Source organism: Scylla paramamosain, chromosome 9 (assembly GCF_035594125.1).
Source record: "Scylla paramamosain isolate STU-SP2022 chromosome 9, ASM3559412v1, whole genome shotgun sequence".
Classification (NCBI taxonomy): Eukaryota; Metazoa; Arthropoda; class Malacostraca; order Decapoda; family Portunidae; genus Scylla; species Scylla paramamosain.
In genome coordinates this window covers 19802501-19815124 of record NC_087159.1, presented here as the reverse complement: position 1 = coordinate 19815124, position 12624 = coordinate 19802501, and the positions used below count along the sequence as shown (strand labels likewise).

The following is a 12624-nucleotide window of genomic DNA, read 5'->3' as shown; positions in this document are numbered from 1 at the left end:
GATAGAAATAGACAAGCGGCAACTCAGGGATGAGGTTGGGAGACACAATATGAACGAACAATATTCACCAAAGTCCTGCTAAGATTTCGAATCAAGACATGGTTCTTTCTTTCATATGTGCTAGGATTTCTAAAATATTATTTTAATTGTATAACTTAAATTAATGAACTAAACTGAATTTCTAAAGCCTTATTGAATTGTATATAAATGAATAAATTAAACTTATATGGTGAGGAAAAATTAGCACTCGTCCCAAGGTGACGATATATCCCAAATCCAAGATACTGTGAGTAGTATTCTTTCCATACTTCTTGATCTCCATTTGATGATGGTGGATAAGAATGTTCAAAATATTTTATTATTTGGTGTGACACCACAAATGAAATAAATAAATAAATATATATATATATATATATATATATATATATATATATATATATATATATATATATATATATATATATATATATATATATATATATATTGCTGCTGTGGTAGATGGTCACTGTTCTTCTAAATCTATTAACAGTGGTGTTCCTCAGAGCTCTGTCCTGTCACCCACTCTCTTCTTATTTTTCATCAATGACCTTCTAAACCAAACTTCTTATCCTATCCACTCCACTCCACTACGCTGATAATACAACCCTGCACTTTTCCACGTCTCTCCATAGACGTCCAACACTTCAGGAAGTAAACATTTCACGCAGGGAAGCCACAGAGCGCCTGACTTCTCATCTTTCTAAAATATCTGATTGGGGCAGAGCAAACTTGATATTGTTCAATCCCTCAAAAACTCAATTCCTCCATTTATCATCTCGACACAACCTTCCAGACAAATATCCCCTTTTCTTCAATGACACTCAAACTGTCCCCCTCTTCTACACTGAAAAATCTTCGGTCTGTCCTTTACTTATAATCTGAACTGGAAACTTCACATCTTATCTCTAGCTAAAACAGCTTCTATGAAGTTGGGTGTTCTGAGACGTCTCCGCCAGTTTTTCTCACCACCCCCCTAACCTGTTAACTCTGTACAAGGGCCTTATCCGTCCATGTATGGAGTGTGCTTCGCATGTCTGGGCGGTTCCGCTCATAACGCTCTTTTATACAGGGTTGAATCAAAAGCTTTTCGTCTCATCAACTCCTCTTCTCTAGCTGTCTTCAGCCTCTCTCTCATCGCCGCAGTGTTGGATCGCTAGCTGTCTTCTACTGCTATTTTCATGCTAACTGCTCTTCTGATCTTGCTAACTGCATGCCTCCCCTCCTCCCGCGGCCTTGTTGCACAAGACTTTCTTCTTTCTCTTACCCCTATGCTGTCCACCTCTCTAATAAAAGAGTTAACCAGTATTCCCAATCATGCATCCCTTTCTCTGGTAAACTCTGGAACTCCCTACCTGCTTCTCTATTTCCATCTTCCTATGACGAATTCCTTCAAGAGGGAGGTTTCAAGGCACTTATCCTTCAATTTTTGACTTCCGCTTTGGACCCTTTTATGGGATATGGCATCTCAGTGAGCTCTTTTTATTTATTGGTTTTTTGTTGCCTTTGGTCAGTGTCCCTGCTACATAAGAGAGAGAGAGAGAGAGAGAGAGAGAGAGAGAGAGAGAGAGAGAGAGAGAGAGAGAGAGAGAGAGAGAGAGAGAGAGAGAGAGAGAGAGAGAGAGAGAGAGAGAGAGCAGGAAAAAAACATCCAAAGTTCTTTCTTTCCTTCACTTTATTACTTGCGATGTTTCAACTTCAGAAAGGCATCTCCAGGTTAAAACATGGAATTATATCTAGTGCAAAAAAAAAGAAAGAAAAAAAAAAAAAAAAAAAAAAAAAAAAAATATATATATATATATATATATATATATATATATATATATATATATATATATATATATATATATATATATATATATATATATATATATATATATATATATTAATTTAAGAAATAATAAAAAAACAAGGACAATATAAAGAAATTTGTGCCCTTTGTTATTTTTAAATCTTATTTTTAAATCTTATTTTTAAAGATATATATATATATATATATATATATATATATATATATATATATATATATATATATATATATATATATATATATATATATATATATATATATATATATATATATATATATATATATATATTATACTGTACTAAATATATTTATATGTTTTAGCCTGAACATGCCTTCTATGAAGATCAAATGTTGCAAGTAATAAAGTGAAGAAAAGAAAGAACTCTGGATGCTTTCCCTGCTCACCTCTGTTGTGTCTCGGAACTTCATCTATATACGAGTAGTGCGTTAATATATATATATATATATATATATATATATATATATATATATATATATATATATATATATATATATATATATATATATATATATATATATATATATATATATATAGCAGCATGTTTTTTTTCTCTCTCTTTTTTCGGTGTGTGTGTGCGTGTGTGTGTGTGTGTGTGTGTGTGTGTGTAAAAATAAGTCAGTGAATATGGCAGTTTTCTTAGCCATTGCGAACGCTCCAATTTGCAGAGCCACATATGTTTTGGGGGATCCTGAGGAGAAAATGGGTTGATAGGACAGATTTGAGGTCTTGATCGGAGGAGCACAATGGAAAAGAGTGATAACAGAGTGACGACATACGCAGAAACATTAGAGGTTAGGACATGGTCAAGAATGTTGGGTGTATTCCCAAGATGGTCAGGAATACGAGTAGAGTGTTGTACTAATAAGAAACTTCCCGGGGTCGACCGCCATGCTACGTAGGTGGCAGAACATATTTTATGGTCTTTCAACAGTTTAAAAGTTCTCTGTATTTATAAACTTCCTGATAATAACATTATGCTCAACCATGAAGTTCATGATTGAGCATGATAGATATATCTTACTTATAACATTGTTTAATAGAAACATATATACGGAGAAAATAAGTAAGTTAATAAAGTCTATGACTTAATGAAGTCCATAGACGGCTTTTATATATTTTGATGTTGTACTCGTATACTGTATGATATAAGTATATTCCCTTTTAATGAAGGATAGTGCCAAGGAACTCGATGAGAGTCAAAAATATACATGGAAAACAACAGTTTCTTTCGTGATAAATGTAAATATGTATACGATTTAGCATCTGCTTGAACAGGAGTTTGCAAAGTTGCACTACTGCTGCATATAGATGACAGACATCAGCACATACTTAACAGCGACACCTGTAACAGCTGACAGTCGTTTACTGAGTCAACTCAGATGCCTTAACGCATCACAAAATATTTTGATAATGATAATGAACTCATCATTAATTATGTGTCTTCAGTCATAGTGATCGTTACACACGACGTTTGTCCGTGCTGGAACCCATTTGTATCTTCCTATAGCGATCAGCCATTTTTTTTTTCCTTATCACATGGAAATCTGTGGCCACTACACAAAGAACACTAATGAACGCAGCAAGCTGTTGGCATCATGGTGCTGTCAGGACAAAGTTGGTGACCGGTGGGTGATTGTTTGGGTTTGGTATATCGTGCCTGGCGAAAACTGGCAAAAAACTGCAGTAGGTTGTACACTTCTACATATTATGAATACGTAGAGCCAAGCGTCATTTTTACATTTTTTTTTTTTTCGAAGTTGCTTGCAAATTCCTATATACATATTTGATTTCGTACAATTTTTAAATTACATTTTTCTTCATGTATGTAGTAGTGTGCTCATAATGGTTTACTTTCCTATATTCCGAATTATCTTCTTCAACAGCAACGATAATGAATTGAGTAAGATCTTATTAGTTATTCCCGCAAATAACATTACAAAAATTAGAATAAGAGTAGAATAATGTATATTATAGTTTTATGAGGGTGTCTTCTATTAGTAAATACTTCACTGTATGTAAATGAGTTTGTCTTCAGTATGGTTGATCTGGTCTTTCCGTGCAAGTCTTTGATTTATATATATATATATATATATATATATATATATATATATATATATATATATATATATATATATATATATATATATATATATATATATATATATATATATATATATATATATATATATATATATATATATATATATATTAGGTACTTCATAAAATTTATGCTTGATGACATTCATATATTAAAATTTTCATTACGAGGTATATTGCCGGCAAATACCAATTAGTGTGTTCTTTACATCTTTTAAGAAAGAAAAATCCCATAAGGATACAATAGTACTCAATCAAAATTTATTACTACTTTGATAAAGTAGTAATGTCGGAGCCTAAGTGCATCACATTGGTGTCATCCGCGAAAAGGGCAAATATCAATAATTTTGATGATTCAGTTGTGAAACTTATAAGAACATCAGAAAGTAAGGAAAGCTGTAAGAAGCGGTCCGGCCTACACGTGGCAGTCCTATCTTCACTTATCATCCCCATCCTCAAATTTCTCTAATCTTCTTGACTCAGTAGTAACAACTGAGTTCATTCCATTTATTTACTACTCTATTTGAGAACCAATTCCTTTATATATATATATATATATATATATATATATATATATATATATATATATATATATATATATATATATATATATATATATATATATTAAGCTTCAATCTATGACTCTTTGTTTTATCCTAATAACTGTTTCTGAACATTTTGCTTGCGTCAGTCTTGCTGTATTCACTATATCAATTTACTCATTTTCCTTTGTACTGATTATAAGAAACCTATATCATTTTGGTAATATGGGAACTAAAACTGCACAACATAATCTAGATGAGGTCTGACTAGCTAGCGATAAATAAAACTTTCATATTACTTCGGGACGTCTATTTCTAACACTCCTGAAAATAAATTAATCCTAATGCCCAATTTGCTTTATTTCTGGTCTCTATGCATTGTTTTCTCAGACGGAGGTCAGAGGTAGCTCTAACTCTTAAATCTTGTTCGTTTTCTGAACTTACCAGGGATTTTTTCTCTATTGTGTAAAGACTGCGCGTTATTTTTTTTCTACATAACCAAGCTAAGTACTCTTCATTTGTTAACATTAAACTGTATTTGCCATCTATCTGTCCAATCGTTCAATTTACCCAAGTCTGCCTGCAAGGCGATGGCATCTGAATCCAACCTGATTAATCTACCTGTGGTGACCCCACACCACAGTATATAATGTATTAAGAAAGAAGCCAGAATAAGAAAGAAAAAAAATAAAGGGGGAGGAAAGATGATAGAATAAGTAAGAAGAAAGAAGAGATGGAGAAGGATAAAGAAGGGAAAAAATAAGCAGTCACACTTGATGCCGAGAGAACCGAGTAAATAATAAAAATGGACGCAGAACCTCAGAACCTACGCAGGACACAACAAAAAGAAGACCATAAACCGATTGGTTGAAGGCAGCATAAGATAAAAGGGGAGTGGAGGACAGGGAAAGAAAGCGGTATAAAGGGAAAGTAGACCAGGAAGCGTGAGGCACCAGAACCAAGAGAAACAGCATATAAGAAAGATATCAACGCCTGCATACGCTCCACTTTATACCTTGTCTTATTTGCTGATGAACCAAAGGTAGTCTCTGATTGGTGGAGAGTATCAAATTTTCCAATTTAGATTATAAGAAAAGGACAGACCGACGATGTTTATTGTAGAAGAAGGGGACAATTGAGTGTCATTGAAGAAGAGGAGATAGTTGTCTGGAATGTTGTCTCGAGTTAATAGGTGGAGGAATTGAGGTTTTGAGATACTTCTTTGAGGGTTGGACGTCTATGAAAAGACGGGAAAGTGCAGGGTAGTATTATCAGCGTATGGCTGGATAAGACAAAAACTTTGGTTTAGAAGATCATTGATGAATAATAGGAAAAGAGTGGGTGATAGAACAGGACCCTGAAGAATACTACTGTTAATAGATTTAGGAGAAGAACAGTGACCGTACATCACAGCAACGGTCAGAAAGGAAACTTGAGATGAAGTTACAGGGAGAAGAATAGAAGCCATAGGAGGGTAGTTTGGAAGTCAAAGTTTTGAGCCAAACTCTATCAAAAGCTTTTGATATGTCTAAGGCAAAAGCAAAAATTTCACCAAAATCTCTAAAAGTGGATGACCAAGACTCAGTAAGGAAAGCCAGATCACCAGTAGAGCAGCCTTAACGGAACCTATACTGGCGATCTGATAGGAGGCTGTGAAGTGTTAGATGTCTAAGAATCTTCCTGTTGAGGATAGATTCAAGAACTTTAGATAGACTGGAAATTAAAGCAATAGGATGGTAGTTTGAGGGATTAGAACGGTCACCCATTTTAGGAAAAGGCTGAATGTAGCCAAACTTCCAGCAAGAAAGAAAGGTAGATATTGACAGACAGAGTTGAAAGAGTTTGACTATGTAAGGTACAACCACGGAGGCGCAGTTTCGGAGAACACTAAGAAGGACCCCATCAGGTCCATAAGCCTGCCTAGGGTTTAGGCCAGCGATGTCATGAAAAACATCATTGCGAAGAATTTTAATAGGTAGCATGAAGTAGTAAGAGGGTGGAGGAGAGGGAAGAACAAGCCCTGAATCGTCCAAGGTAGAGTTTTTAGCAAAGGTTTCAGCGAAGAGTTCAGCTTATGAGATAGATGTGATAGCAGTGGTGCCATCTGGTTGAAATAAAGGAGAGAAAGAAGAAGAAGCAAAGTTATTGGAGATGTTTTTTGGATAGGTGCCAGAAGTCATTTTGACACTTTCTATTAATGAAGGAGTTTTTGGCTTGTTGGAGAACAGAATTGGCATGGTTCCGAGCAGAAATATGAAGTGCATGAGATTCTGGTGATGGAATGCTCAAGTGTCTAATGTGGGGAACCTCCATATTATAGCACGAGAACCAAGGTTTGGAAGGTTTAGGTCGAGAAAAAGAGTGAGGAATGTACGTCTCCATGCCAGACACTATCACCCTCGGCACACATAAACGGGTCTCTGACACGGAAACAGTAGTCATTCCAAGGAAAATCAGCTAAATACCTCCTCAGGTCCCCCCAACTAGCAGAGGCAAAATGCCAGAAGCACTTCCACTTAGGGGGATACTGAGGAGGGATTGGAGTGGCAAGACGAGATACAGGTAAGATATTGTGATCGGAGGAGCCCAACGGAGAAGAGAGGGTAACAACATAAGCAGGATTATAGGTTAGGAAAAGATATATATATATATATATATATATATATATATATATATATATATATATATATATATATATATATATATATATATATATATATATATATATATATATATATATATAGAATAATAACGGCCCTGGTCCTGTTGCACCCCACTAATTATTTGACAACCCTCATATTTAGAGCCATTAATTATAACTATCACTTGTCACATAACCATGGCTTTATCCACCCTAACAACTTCCCATCTTTCCCATGGACCCATTTTTTTTTTTTTTCTAGTCTTTGACTGGGTACCTTGTCAGACGCCTTACTGAAGTTCAGGTATAAGATGCCATAACTATCCTCATTATCTGGTGCTTTTACAATAAAAGCTCAGTAATTTCATAAAGCATGAATTCCCCTTCGTGAAGGCATACTGTGACTGACTTATCAAGTTATTGTTGTCTAAATGATCACCAGTGTTCCTCATAGTTACTGATTCCATTACTTAACATACAATTGAAGTTGAAGTGAAAGGTCTATAATTCAGCATTACTGTTTTATCTCTTTTCTTAAAGATGGGTACCTTATTTGCCTGCCTCCACATTATCGGTGCCTTTCCTTAATCTTGTGCTTTCTTAAAGATAGTAGCTGGCGATTCACAAGTAACGTCTTTATATTCTTTTAGTCTGCTTGGATAGAGTTTATGTAAACGACCCTCGTACGTACATTTTAGCTAAAAAAAAACTTTAAAAGCGCTTCTAGGAGCAAACTGACGAGGTAGGAGCAACTTTGAAAATAACTTTGACTTTAAGAGTAATTTTTTATCTCTCAAATACGGGCCTCGTTCATTAAATGGCATTTCTTTCATGTTTTCCTGGGTGAAAATTATTGAAAAAATACTCTGACAACGAGAGAGGAAGTGACCATGAATTAACACGGTCACTCTGACCGTGTGACGTCACTCGGTCACCTATGGAGACGTGACAGCACCTGGAGGAAACTCTGTCGAGTATTGTGGTGTTTGCAAAAAAAGCAAACCAAGAGGAGGCAGTAAAAACCTCCCGAAACGATAATTACTCCCAGTGAGGTCTAAAGCACTGTTCAGGGGGTGCTGTGAACTTATCATTAAACCTAGCTGTGACCTCACTGAACGTTTCCCTTTATGTCTCACAAGACAAGGGGGCAGTCACAGCCTGCCCTCTAAAGACAACTCTCTTCCTCCACACAAAACTACAAGCATCTAATAACACACACACCCTTCACTCAAAAATTTAAAAATCATAATGGCGACTCCTACACCAGCCTCGGAGTCCCCATCTGGGGAGGGGACCATAAATGTCCCCAGGTCGGACTGCCTTTCTGTCGACGACCCTAAGTGTCTTGACATCCCCTCAACTTTTTCTTCACTAACTTCTGTAACATTCGCGGTCTAAGATCTAATTTTCAATCTGTAGAACACCACCTCTCCGCTTCTAAACCTCATCTTCTTTTCCTCACTGAAGCTCAGGTGTCTGAGTCAACGGACAGTAGCCCCTTTTCTGTTCCCTCCTACTTTCTCTATCCTCATTTTCGATCCAAAGCTGGATGCTGCGCTTATGTGCGTAGTGACTTAACTTGCTCTCGTGCCCACGCTCTTGAATCTTCCAAGTTTTCCACCATCTGGCTACGACTACAGAGTCACTCTCATACTAAATTTATCTGTGCTGTATACCTCTCACCTAACTTTTCTGACTATAAGAAAATCTTTGACTACTTAACTTCCAAAGTGGAGCACATTCTGACTCTCTTCCCTTTTGCAGAGATCTCCATTCTTGGAGACTTCAATGTTCACCACCAGCTTTGGCTTTCCTCTCCCTTCAGTGACCATCCTGGTGAACTAGCCTATAACTTTGCTATCCTCCACGACCTAGAGCAATTGGTGCAACACCCTACTCGTATTCTTGACAGTCTTGGAGATACGCCCAACATTCTTGACCTTTTCCTGACCTCTAATCCTGCTTATGCTGTCACCCTTTCTTCTCTGTTGGGCTCCTCCGATCACAATCTCATATCTGTATCTTGTCCTATAGCTCCAATCCCTCCTCAGGATCCCCCTAAGCGAAGGTGCCTCAGGCGTTTTGCCTCTGCTAATTGGGGGGACCTGAGGAGGTATTTTGCTGATTTTCCTTGGAATGACTACTGCTTCCGTGTCAGAGACCCGTCTTTGTGTGCTAAGCACATAACAGAGGTGATAGTGTCTGGCATGGAGGCGTACATTCCTCACTCATTTTCTTTCAAGACCTAACTCCCCTCGTGACTTCTGGCATCTAGCCAAAAATATCTCCAATAAATTTGTTTCTTCTTCTTTCCCTCCTCTGTTTCAAGCAGATGGCACCACTGATATCACATCTATTTCTAAAGCTGAAGTCTTCGCTCAGACTTTTGCTAAAATCTCTATCTTGGACGATTCTGGGCTTGTTCCTCCCTCTCCTCCACCCTCTGACTACCTCATGCCACCTATTAAAATTCTTCGCAATGATGTTTTTCATGCCCTCGGTGGCCTAAACCCTCGGAAGGCTTATGGACTTGATGGGGTCCCTCCTATTGTTCTCCGAAACTGTGCCTCCGTGCTAGCAGCTTGTCTAGTCAAACTCTTTCAGATCTGTCTGTCAACATCTACCTTTCCTTCTTGCTGGAAGTTTGCCTACATTCAGCCTGTTCCTAAAAAGGGTGACCGTTCTAATCCCTCAAACTACCGTCCTATTGCTTTAATTTCCTGCCTATCTAAAGTTTTTGAATCTATCCTCAACAGGAAGATTCTTAAACATCTATCACTTCACAACCTTCTATCTGATCGCCAGTATGGGTTCCGTCACGGCCGCTCTACTGGTGACCTTCTGGCTTTCCTTACTGAGTCTTGGTCATCCTCTTTTAGAGATTTTGGTGAAACTTTTGCTGTAGTCTTGGACATATCAAAAGCTTTTGATAGAGTCTGGCACAAAACATTGATTTCCAAACTACGCTCCTATGGCTTCTCTCCTTCTCTCTGTAACTTCATCTCAAGTTTCCTTTCTGACCGTTCTATTGCTGCTGTGGTAGACGGTCACTGTTCTCCTAATTCTATTAACAGTGGTGTTCCTCAGGGTTCTGTCCTGTCACCCACTCTCTTCTTATTATTCATTAATGATCTTCTAAACCAAACTTCTTGTCCTATCCACTCCTACGCTGATGATACCACCCTGCACTTTTCCACGTCTTTTCATAGACGTCCAACCCTTCAGGAGGTAAATATTTCACGCAGGGAAGCCACAGAACGCTTGACTTCTGATCTTTCTAAAATTTCTCATTAGGGCAGAGCAAACTTGGTATTGTTCAATGCCTTAAAAATTCAATTCCTCCATCTATCAACTCGACACAACCTTCCAGACAACTATCCCCTCTTCTTTAATGATACTCAACTGTCCCCCTCTTCTACACTGAACATCCTTGGTCTGTCCTTTACTTATAATCTGAACTGGAAACTTCACATCTCATCTCTAGCTAAAACAGCTTCTATGAAGTTAGGTGTTCTGAGACGTCTCCGCCAGTTTTTCTCATCCCCCCAGCTGCTAACTCTGTACAAGGGCCTTATCCGTCCATGTATGGAGTATGCTTCACATGTCTGGGGGAGTTCCACTCACACTGCTCTTCTAGACAGGGTGGAATCAAAAGCTTTTCGTCTCATCAACTCCTCTCCTCTAACTGACTGTCTTCAGCCTCTCTCTCACCGCCGCAATGTTGCATGTGCAGCTGTCTTCTACCGCTATTTTCATGCTAACTGCTCTTCTGATCTTGCTAACTGCATGCCTCCCCTCCTCCCGCGGTCTCGTTGCACAAGACTTTTTCTTTCTCTCAACCCTATTCTGTCCACCTCTCTAACGCAAGAGTTAACCAGTACTCTCAATCATTCATCCCTTTCTCTGGTAAACTCTGGAACTCCTTGCCTGCTTCTGTATTTCCACCTTCCTATGACTTGAATTCCTTCAAGAGGGAGGTTTCAAGACACTTATTCATCCATTTTTGACCATTGCTTTGACCCTTTTATGAGACTGGCATTTCAGTGGTCTTTTTTTTTATTGGATATTTGTTGCCTTTGGCCAGTGTCCTTCCTAAATAAAAAAAATAAATAAAAAATCATTAAAAATAAACATATATCACACTAAATTGCCTTTTTTAGAGCGGTACAGTGTATATATACTACAACAACATTTAATCCTGAGGTAGGAAGTCCTTGACATGAGATGCGTCTTGGTATAAGTGTGGCAACGTTGAAGGCCGGGTATTAGAAGAAAGGAACACGTCTAAACGCTCAATTGAAAATGGTCAGACCATAGTTGTTTCTGTGTACATGTCGAATTACTTTTATGTTTATTAATTCTTTGTGTTAGAATCCTCTTAGTTTCTCTGATATGTCAACTCTTACAACACTGCCGATTATTGTGGTTTGCAAAAAAAAAAAAAAAAAAAAAAAAAAAACACGTATCATTAAAAAAATAAACATAAATTACCTTTTTTTTTTAGAGCATTACAGTGTATATATATTACAACACCATTTAATTTTGAAGTAGGAAGTACCTGACATCAGGTGCGACTTGGTATAAGTGTGGCAGAATCGCAAGCCGGGAACCCCCGGAAAGGACCACACCTAAACGCCAATTTAAAATGGTCAGACCATAATTGTTTTTGTGTATGTGTCAAATTACCTTTATGCTCAATAATTCAATGTGTTAGATTCCTCTTGGTTTCTCCAATATATCAAGTCTTATAACTCGAACAATTAAATTCATAAATGATGTTGGAGATGAGTCCAATAGGGACACCATCTTTAAATTTAAAGAAAAAGGCAACAGAAAAGTTAATGGTGAAGATGAAAATGAATTTAGTGTCATGGAGTCCTCTTTTTTTTTTTAATAGCATAACTAAGGTGGACATAGTAAGGTAATTCTATGTATTTCTTGGGTGTCATCTGGGTGTCATTAGAGGAAGGCTTATTAAATTTGCTGTTTAGAAAGTAATAGGCAGTATTATTGGAGATGCTTAGGGGAAACCCGTTATTATGGAAAAGTCCTTAAAAAAGTATATCTTATGGTCAAACGTAAACAATTTGAGGAGAGACTGTAGCAAAGATGTAAGAGAGTTCTAATAGCATTAATCTTAAATAACTGAGGAATAAAAGAAAGATAATTAATCCCCAAACCAGTGATTAATTACAATTAATTATAGCACTTAATAACCACTGTATTGCTGTGTTTCCTGTACATGTTCTTCACTAACAGATACAAAAATTCAATCTGTATTTAGCTAACTGTTTCCTGTAAGGCTTTGACTGCGTAGACTGTACAAAAAAAAAAAAAAAAATACTTAATGCAGCGCGGCGCCACTCGAGTACGTAGCGAGCCGCGGAGGGAAGGAAGGAGGTGGAGAAGAGTAATAATGGAAATAACGGTACAGGCTAGTGAGGTGTAACATTGCGGAGATAAGTTACAAACCGAA

At 37.2% G+C, this 12624-nt stretch overlaps 1 protein-coding gene across 1 annotated transcript in view; it reads right to left on the bottom strand.

Moving 5' to 3' along the window:
- The window catches only part of LOC135103706 (uncharacterized), a 171429-nt gene that overhangs the window by 71539 nt on the left and 87266 nt on the right, over positions 1-12624 (bottom strand). The gene's annotated exons all lie outside the window — the stretch shown is intronic.